Source organism: Herpailurus yagouaroundi, unplaced genomic scaffold (assembly GCF_014898765.1).
Source record: "Herpailurus yagouaroundi ecotype Mexico unplaced genomic scaffold, PumYag 100, whole genome shotgun sequence".
NCBI classification, from domain to species: Eukaryota; Metazoa; Chordata; class Mammalia; order Carnivora; family Felidae; genus Herpailurus; species Herpailurus yagouaroundi.
In genome coordinates this window covers 9,988,412-9,998,289 of record NW_024412391.1, presented here as the reverse complement: position 1 = coordinate 9,998,289, position 9,878 = coordinate 9,988,412, and the positions used below count along the sequence as shown (strand labels likewise).

The following is a 9,878-nucleotide window of genomic DNA, read 5'->3' as shown; positions in this document are numbered from 1 at the left end:
TTACCCTTTTAGGGATGAATGAAAATAATACATGTTTGGTTGTAAAAGAATCCACAAAGTATACAATCTGAATACACATTGTGTATCTCCATCCAGATCAAGCTTTAGATAATTTACAAGTTCATATGTGCTCTTTCTCAGTCTTTTTATACCCTTCCCACCAACTAGTTAGTAACCAATACCCTGACTTCTATTACCATAGATTCAATTTGTTTGAAATTGAACTTCATACGAACCATACTAGATGACTCTTCTGTCTCTGGCATCTTTTTCTCATCATTATTTTTGAGTAATATATAGCAGAATGTATTTATTTACTCTTTTGCTGATAAACATTTGGTTGTTTCCAGTTTGTAGCTATTGTTGACGTAAACTTTTCTGTATGAATCTCTTGGTAGATACATACTCTCTTGGCTACATACAATGAGAAGAACTGCTATGCCACTAAGTTTAGATGCACAGTTAACTTTGGCAGATACTGCTAAATAATTTTTCACTAAGGTTATATTATGCCTTTTGAGTTATCAATTTGTTTATAATAAATAGAAAAAAGGATTTTAATACTAACTTGCTCAAAATCTAAAAGATTAAAACATACAATCAACTTGTTTCCATGTGTCTCTTTTCTGTGAATGAGGGATAAACTTTGAACTGAGACTTGTGATGTCAACTTCCCCTTATTTGGTTGCCAGATATTCATATTTATCTGATGCTTTGAGTTTCTTTTTTTCCATTTGCATTAATTTGAACAAGAGAAACCTGATGGTCTATAAATGCAAAGAGAAAAGCACAAAGGGACAAAAAGTAAAAACTGAGAAGAACTTCTTATTGATCACCTTTAATGTTAAAAGCATTCCATTGTGTACTTTGCATACAATTTTGTCAAACTGGTTGAGAAAACTAGAAAAGCAGAGCAGAATGCAGTGAGAACTTAGTATAATTCATTTTGGTCTATCACCCACTCCTTTGTTATTCCGTTGAAAGTTTTTCTTGGCTGTACTCAAATGCTCCACTTAAGTCAATGGATCAGAGTCACTATCTCATCTCCAGAACTTTTCCAATATATTCCCCTTGACTTCAAGTACTTGCAGTTGAGAATGTATCTCTTCATCCACTGTTCTGGAAACACCCTTTTCTTCTTCTCTCTACCTTCCCCCCTCCCCCACCTTGACTAGACCTAATGACAAACAAAAATGCAGGACCTTCCAGGTGAGAACTTAGTCCTCTGAGTTTCACAGAATTGAAAACCGTTTTAAATACTTCCCAACCCCTTCGTATGTAGAAGGCATACACAGTACTGTAGAGCACTTTTAAGTCATCTTCTCAGCCTCAAAAACAGAACAGCAGCAATACCACACACATGTAAATAGCTGTCAACGGCAGTCCCGCTGATATTTCAGAATCAATCCAAGATCACTGCACAGGCACAAGGGGAACTACAGTAAAGAGCTTTTTGGGATAAAAACAGTTCTATTGGGGCGCCTGGGTGGCGCAGTCGGTTAAGCGTCCGACTTCAGCCAGGTCACGATCTCGCGGTCCGTGAGTTCGAGCCCCGCGTCAGGCTCTGGGCTGGTGGCTCGGAGCCTGGAGCCTGTTTCCGATTCTGTGTCTCCCTCTCTCTCTGCCCCTCCCCCGTTCATGCTCTGTCTCTCTCTGTCCCAAAAATAAATAAAAACGTTGAAAAAAAAATTAAAAAAAAAAAACAACAGTTCTATTCCTGTTAGCACAGCCACATTATTTTTGGAACAAGTTAGAATAAAGGTAATATTTTAAATACTTATTAGAAATATTTATATTTCAGGGTGGCTGGGCGGCTCAGTCGGTTAAGTGTCTGTCTGACTCTTAGTTTCGGCTCAGGTCACGATCTCACGATTTTGGGGGTTCGAGCTCCACATCAGGCTCTGTGCTGGCAGTGTGGAGCCTGCTTGGGATTCTCTCTCTCCCTCTCTCTCTGCCCCTCCCCCATTCATGCTGTCTCTGGCTCTCTCAAAATAAATAAATAAACTTAAAAATTAAAGAAAATGAAACAGTGGGGTTTTTTTTTCATCACTCAGAATGGTCTAGGCTTAACCACAAATACCCCCATAATTTGCTGGAGATAATTATTTACTAGTAATAATATGGTGGTTTATTAATGACACACATTCAATTATTTGTTCAATCCAGCATATATTACTCCTGTGAAAACGTCCAATACTGCCTTTCTGATAGAATAGGACTTGACAGGAAAACAAAGAAAGCCCCTGAACTAAGTGCACGCACTCATCTCCATTTATTGCCCTGTGGCCCAGACCATAACTTTCCTTCATGCCACAGGTGTATGGCTTGAGACTTTTGGTCTCTCCACACTATCCCCATAATACTTGCCTCCATCTTCCCCCAAAAGCCTCACCTTCTTTCTTACTACTCAAGCCCTTATTCTACTTGCTGTCCGATGAAAATCATGGACAATTCTGGGTTGACAGGGGCAGAGAAGAAAACATAAAATACTTAGGAACAACTTTAGTAAAGCATATGCAAGAACCTGAAAACTTCACTGAAACTAGGGAACTGTAAAACTTTGCTAAGAGAAACTAAACAACAGCTAAATAAATGGAGAAAGATAGGTCTGTAGACTGGAACACTCAATACTGTTGTTAATATGTCAATTCTCCCTAATTTATGGATTCAAAGCAGTCCCAATTAAAATCACAACAGACGTTGGCAAGGATGCGGAGAAAGAGGATCTCTTTTGCATTGTTGGTGGGAATGCAAGCTGGTGCAGCCACTCTGGAAAACAGTATGGAGGTTCCTCAAAAAACTAAAAACAGAACTACCCTACAACCCAGCAATTGCACTACTAGGCATTTATCCATGGGAGACAGGCGTGCTGTTTCGAAGGGACACATGCACCCCATGTTTATAGCAGCACTATCAACAATAGCCAAAGTACAGAAAGAGCCCAAACATCCATCGATGGATGGATGGATAAAGATGTGGTGTATATATACAATGGAGTATTATTCAGCAATCAAAAAAAAAAAAATGAAATCTTGCCATTTGCAACTACGTGGATGGAACTGGAGGGTATTATGCTAAGTGAAATTAGTCCATCAGAGAAAGACAAAAATCCTATGACTTCACTCACATGAGGACTTTAAGAGACAAAACAGATGAACATAAGGGAAGGGAAACAAAAATAATACAAAAACAGGGAGGGGGACAAAACAGAAGAGACTCATAAATATGGAGAACAAACTGAGGCTTACTGGGAGGGTTGTGGGAGGGGGGGGTGGGGTAAATGGGTAAGAGGCACTAAGGAATCTACTCCTGAAATCATTGTTGCATTATATGCTAACTAATTTAAATGTAAATTTTTAAAAATTAAAATTAAAATAAATCAATAAATACGTATCCAAAAATTAAAAAAAAAATAAAATCCTATCAGTTTTTTTTTTGCAAACACAGTCAAACTAATTCTAAAATTTATTTACAAATACAAAAGAATAACCAAAACATTCTTAGAAGTGCAAAGTGAAATGTTTCATATTACAAGTATGAAGGCTTACTCTAAACCCATAATAATCAAAACAGTGTGGTGCTACCATAAGTGTAAAGAAATAAGTCAATGGGACAGGATAGAGTCCAGGAATAGAACCACATACAACCGAGGGGTGAAGGCAACCAAGGTAATTCTATAGACAAGTCTAATCAACAAAGAACGCTGGGGAAAAAAAGGATTTCTAAAAACTAAATCTTGAATCACTTACACAATCCACATAAATTAATTTGAGTTGAAACACATACTTATACATAAAAGGTAAAACTATAAATCTTCAAAAAGAAAACATAGGAGAATATCTTATCTTGGAATAAGCAAGGTTTCTTCAAAAGGGCACAAAAAGCCCTAATGTGATATATGCCTGCCTTATACAACTGGAATTCAGAAGAACTTCTTCATCAAAACAAACTTAAGGAAATAAAAATAGATGGAAAATCTTTTGCACTAAATATATCTGTCAAGCAACCTGTATTCAGAATATATAAATAACACCTGCAATTCAACAAGAAAAGACAAAGAGCCTACTAAAATATGCAAAAAAAAAACACACTTTGAAAAACCATGCAAGGTAACAATAAAGTTGAACAACAATGTGTCCTTACTCTCATTTTTTTGCTGTTTAGGAGGACTTAATGGACTATACAAAACATACATGATTTCTTTGTTTCTCTCTAGGGATGTAATTTTATTCTCATTTCTTCTTCTGTTTCCTCAAGTGCAATATTCTAATAGCTTTTCGTTTCTGTTAACACATTTCCAGCACCCGTGGGATATTACTTCTTACCAGGTACTCTCCCACATTGCTATTGGGCAAGTAAACAATACAACATTTCTAGAAAGCAGTTTTATAACCATTATAAGAGGTTTTAAAATATTTATGTCATTGACTCAATAATTTCTTTTGCAGGGATATGTCATAAGACAATATTCTGAAATATGAACACAGGTCTATGAGTAATTATGTTAATTACAAGATTATCTATACCACCAAACATCCAGAAACTTAAACATTTCATAAAGGGATCTTTCCATAAAGGAATAATTATTATATAAATTGAGGTATTTATGTATGAAAGAGTAGTCAGCCATTTGTATTATGGGTTTTACTTATAAATAACATGATTTCCTATATATTTAAAAACAGAAATAAGGCAATTGGAAGAAAATGCATCAAAATGTAAATAGTTACAGATCATGTAATTATGACTAATATTTTTACTTTCAGTTCTTATGTATATTATCAAAATAAGCAAACATTTGACATTTTTTCATAAAAAGTAAAGATTATACTATCTAGTATGCGTAAAACTTCAGCCCTGGAAATTTCTCCATGTAATTTTTCTCGTCGAGTAACTTTTTGCGTTTCTAATTCATAAATATAAAAGACATCACATATTCCAATTTCAATTAACAAAAAGAAAGCTGGCTATACTTTATTTAAAGCTGAGAAGACTGAAATCTTTGGATTTCACACTGCATAGCAAATTAGGCTACCAGCTCCTCAATCTGAATAATGAATGCTTTGAACTATCTTAAAGAGTTTTAGATTACTTAGAAACAGACTCAAGATGAAAAGACCTTCAAAACCACAAAGGCAAAAAAAAATTGTGGTGGAAATAAATACAACTTACAATGCCTGGTTATGGTCTGTGGAGAACCCAAAAGGTAATCAGGTTACCAAGCACCCAATGAAGAATCATCATAATTCGTAAGAATGCATTTCAACCAGGAGAGTGAATTGAAGACTTAAGCCATGAAATTTGCAACTGGAAGATAAAGAGTCTAAAAGAAACGACATCTATTCCCATCTAGTAATTCTATTTGAATCTCTCATCTATTCAAGTGCCACTCTGAATATTTTAAAATACACAAAAATACACACATATACCCAAATAACCACACTCTTCTGTTTATGCGATCATCTTACACACATGTAATTTTCAAATAATTTATGTTCTTAGAAACATAATCAGTATAATAGTTTCAAGAAATGTGAAACTAGAGTCCTGAAAATTAGATTCTCTCTTCTTGAACAATGGTGTACTGTTATATGAGCAGTCAGGTGAGATGTGTTTGAAAATAGACACATATGCCCATATTCTTTAGAGAGCATAGGGTGTTCAAAACTGTACAGTATAAACTACATTTAACTCTGCTTTTTTTCAAGTAGAACTTTTTTTTAATCTTGGGAGCAATCTAAAGTCACTAGAATCTGAGCTCCAAACACACATTTGATGCTAGCCTAGTATCCATTTTTACATGACTCGTATCGTATAAAGAGAAAGAATGGACATAATTTTAGCATTCCATTTGCTCTTCACCAACTCTCATCAACTATTATTTTTCTCCTTTTCCTACCAATGATGGTATGGAAGAGAAAGAAATCTGATAGACTCCTCTCTAACAACCTGGAGGGATCCTCTGAGCTCTAAACATGTATTTCAAATTGCCTCTATCTCCTTAAATGTCTTACAGGGGTTTCAAACTTACATAAAACACAAGTGAGCACTTGGTAATATACAGAACTGTTAAATCACTATTCTGTAAACCTGAAACTAATTTAACACTGTACGTTAAGTAGAATGGAATTCAAATATAATTTCAAAATATAGTTAAAAAAAAAACCACAATTCATTTTTTGGTAATATTATCTTTCTTCTATTTTCCCTACATCTCTAATGTAGTCACTGTTTACCTAATGGCCTATGCTACCCAGCCGGGATTCACGCATACTCCTTTTTCACCCTTCACAGTAAGTCAAGGTGTCTGAATAACTCTTGAAGTTGCCAATCCCCCTCCGTCCCCATCTTCATTACCACTTTCTTACAGCAGGCTTCTAGGCTTCCTCATTTCTTCACCTGGACTTAGGTACCAACATCCTGCTTTGTCTATCTGCCTCCAGCAGTAGAGATTCTGGTCCCCTTCCACAAAGACATCCAGGAATTCTTTCTAAACCGCAAATCTGATTCTGTCTCATTCCATCTCTCTCAACCTCCCCCATTTAACAGGTCCAAAAACGAAACAAAACCCTTCTGTCCTATCTTTCTCCACATCAATGTCTTTCTTCACCATATGTGTCATCACTGAGCCACCAGGGAGCTCTAGAATACCAAGATAAGCTCTTAGGCTCATCTAGCATGGAACGGACGCTTACAATCTCATCCACAGATGCTCTTGCCTCCTCTGTGCAATTTTTGCTGATTTTCCCATTTTATAAACACTGTTCTGCTTTCAATTCTTCTTCTTCTCTTTACACGTGCCTTTCTCCTAGAATTTATTATGCCAGATGGCAATTGCTTCTGTTTTTCATGTTCCCCCCACAACACTGAACTGTGGGTACCCTGAGGACAGGGTTTGTCTCTTGGCCCATTTCATAATCATTTCACATAGCAGAGTGAATTCAATAAGCATTTGTGGGTTCAATAAATTTTCAATAAATACTTATGACTGACATTAAATGCATGAAAGCAGGGAGATATTTTTAATAACAAATATTACTAGAATTTATAAAATTCCTATTAATTAGAGGCATCAGTATTGCCTGTATTTCCCATATGCTGCATGGCCATTCAGGATCCAGCATCACAAGTTACCTAGTGTTACTTCCACTGTACCTGATTTGCCAAGTATTTGTAAGCTCACCCAGATTCCAGGGGATGGTGCATAGACCCAAACTCGTAATGGGGTAAGTGTCCAAAAACTCAGAATCCATTTAAAACCAGCCACCATCAGAAGATGCTAGTAAATTACTTATTTTGAAAGTGTATAAATAAAGAAAAAGAATCAGTTATCCTGCTTTTCCTACACAAACTATATAACGAAATAACCAAGTATTAGGTGAAATTACTCTTTATAGAAATATTCCAGTTAATGAATGAAGAAGGGTAGAATTAGAATATCACTACTCTGCCAACCTCCAATGATTGCTAGATCCAGACAATGACCCTCAAGGACTATTAACCAAAATAGAGGGAAAAGCAGGTATTACCTATCATCTTTTGGAAGAAGAAAACACTAACCACAAAGTAGATTTGTTGGGCGGGGGGGATGAAAGTGGTACATCTACATCCAACTGTCAACTTAAAGGAAACAGCAAGACAGAATAACATGTTAATTGAGACCTAAGAGATTGTTATTAGCACAATTCAGACTCAAGGAAACCTCACAAGACAAAAGACTATTTTTTTCAATAAATAAATGAAGAAGATAAAGAGATGGACAGAAACCCATAGATACTTAAGAGTCCTATCAATCAATCACAACAACTAAATTTAACTTGGATCCTGGCTCAAACTAACAGAGCATAAGAAAACAAAGGATATTTGCAAGGCAACTGGAGATTTAAGCACTCAGTAAACGGTGATAGTCAGATGCTACTCTCTTATTTTTCAGATGTAAGGGTGTAGTCATGCTCATAAAACAAAGTCTTATCTTTTAAAAGCACCTTCGGAAGTATTTGCAAATAACTGATGTAACATCTGAGATATGCCTCACATTAGTACAAAGCAGGTGGGGACAGATAGAAGACTGCCTATCAGTTGAACATTATAGAAGCTGGGTGATGGGTTCAATATATGATTTTGAGGACTAGGATCCCTCATACCTGCAAGTGTATATGAATTTAGCTTTCTACAGAATTCCAGATCCCACTCTTCTTCTCCCGGCAAAATTCATCCACTCTGCCACATTTGCTCATGCCAACCCCGGGTTTCAGGCTGTCTGCCGTGTGGCAGACACACACTGGAGTGACGGATATCCGCCACTTGCCACTCCTGGCTGGCACCCCACCCTTTCCTGCCCTTCTTGCCTTATGAGCCTGACCCACTTATACTGTATCAGTGGCTGCCTTGTCCTCTAGCTTCTGGTTAGACTTCTCCAGAGGAAGGCACCAGCAGAAGATCTAGAGGGCCAAGAAGAGTAAGATCACTGCATCTAGGGCCCAGCTCTCTGCCTGCCAGGTTGGCACTGGCTGACTGCTTCTGTCTAGCAAACACTATCAGGTGGTCCTTCCCAAATAGTTGTCCTTCGGGTACAGCTGACTGCTTCCTTACCTTTGCACCTTCAGGTCAGGAATCCACACCATCCAATGCTCCTTCTCACAAATCAAGTTCACTATTTGTAGAGTCCCTCCATAAACTCTCCTCTAATTACCCAGTCTCAGCCGGCTATCTCTCTCCTGTCCAGGCACGATACAGTTGTAAACAAAAATAACCGAAATAAGACTATAAGAATGATCTGGCATCGATATGGACTGAGAAGTTATAGAAGATGGACAGTTAAAGAACATTTTAGAGAGAAACGGCATATGCAACGGCCCGGTGGTACAAAAGCAACAAGAGGTGTTCAAAGCTAAGCTTGACTGGAGAGGCTAATTGAGCTACAAAGCAAAGAGGGCGGTGGGAAAGGCTGGAGAATTAGAGAAACTCCATCTTGCAGGCCTACATTTAGACTTTGATTCTGAGAGTGATGGGGAAATATCCAATATTCTTCCTGCCCTCCTAAGCCTATGTGAAGAATCGTCTTCTCTTACACATTCTCCGACAGCCTTCTGCCGCCACATAGTCATGACTAGGAAGCTCTGGCACATTGGTAAACATTCAATAAATGTTCACTGAATCCACAAATAAATGAATGAGTGAAACACACATGGCCAGGTTTAAGGTTTTTTTGGTCACCTCCAAGAATTCTACCTTGCATACATGCTCCTTGAATTGATTCCCATGTTTACTCTTGCCTGAATCTCTTTGCCTGTAATTAGCATAAAGACCTTTGGAGAGAAAGAGCTGTGTATGAGCTAAAACCCTGAAAATTAGATCCATCCAGACCAATCTTCCACACTTAACAATCATTTCATCCCAGAGATGGCAGATTTAATGAGCAATATCACCATCTCAGGTGATGGGCATTCTTGCCACAACCACTAGAGGCTATTCTGTTAGATCTCAGCAACCCGAAGTGATTGAGGAAAAGTCAGTAGGAATCCACAAGATGAGATACAAAGAGAGCTCTTTTGGCTTGTTTAGAACAAGAGATACAACCTTCTTACCGGCAGGCATCAGGCATAACACAAACCAAGTGCTAACCATGGGCTGCAAGAAGCTTTAAATTTTTTAATTCACTTTATAAACTGATAGTGCAGCCTGATTTACACCACGTAAGGTGATACGTGTAATTTTTAACTGGTTTCCTCCTCATTCAATAATAGGGTAAAGTACAGAGCGAAAACCTGCTGGAAACTGCCCTTACACCACAATTCACAATTTGATGTGTGTAAACAAAATTAAAATGCAAAGGTAATGACAATACTGTAGCAAATGAATATTCATTAATGTCACAA

General features: G+C 37.4%; 1 protein-coding gene across 9 annotated transcripts in view; it reads right to left on the bottom strand.

Moving 5' to 3' along the window:
- Positions 1–9,878, bottom strand: part of DGKI (diacylglycerol kinase iota) — a 441,930-nt gene that overhangs the window by 159,112 nt on the left and 272,940 nt on the right. The gene's annotated exons all lie outside the window — the stretch shown is intronic.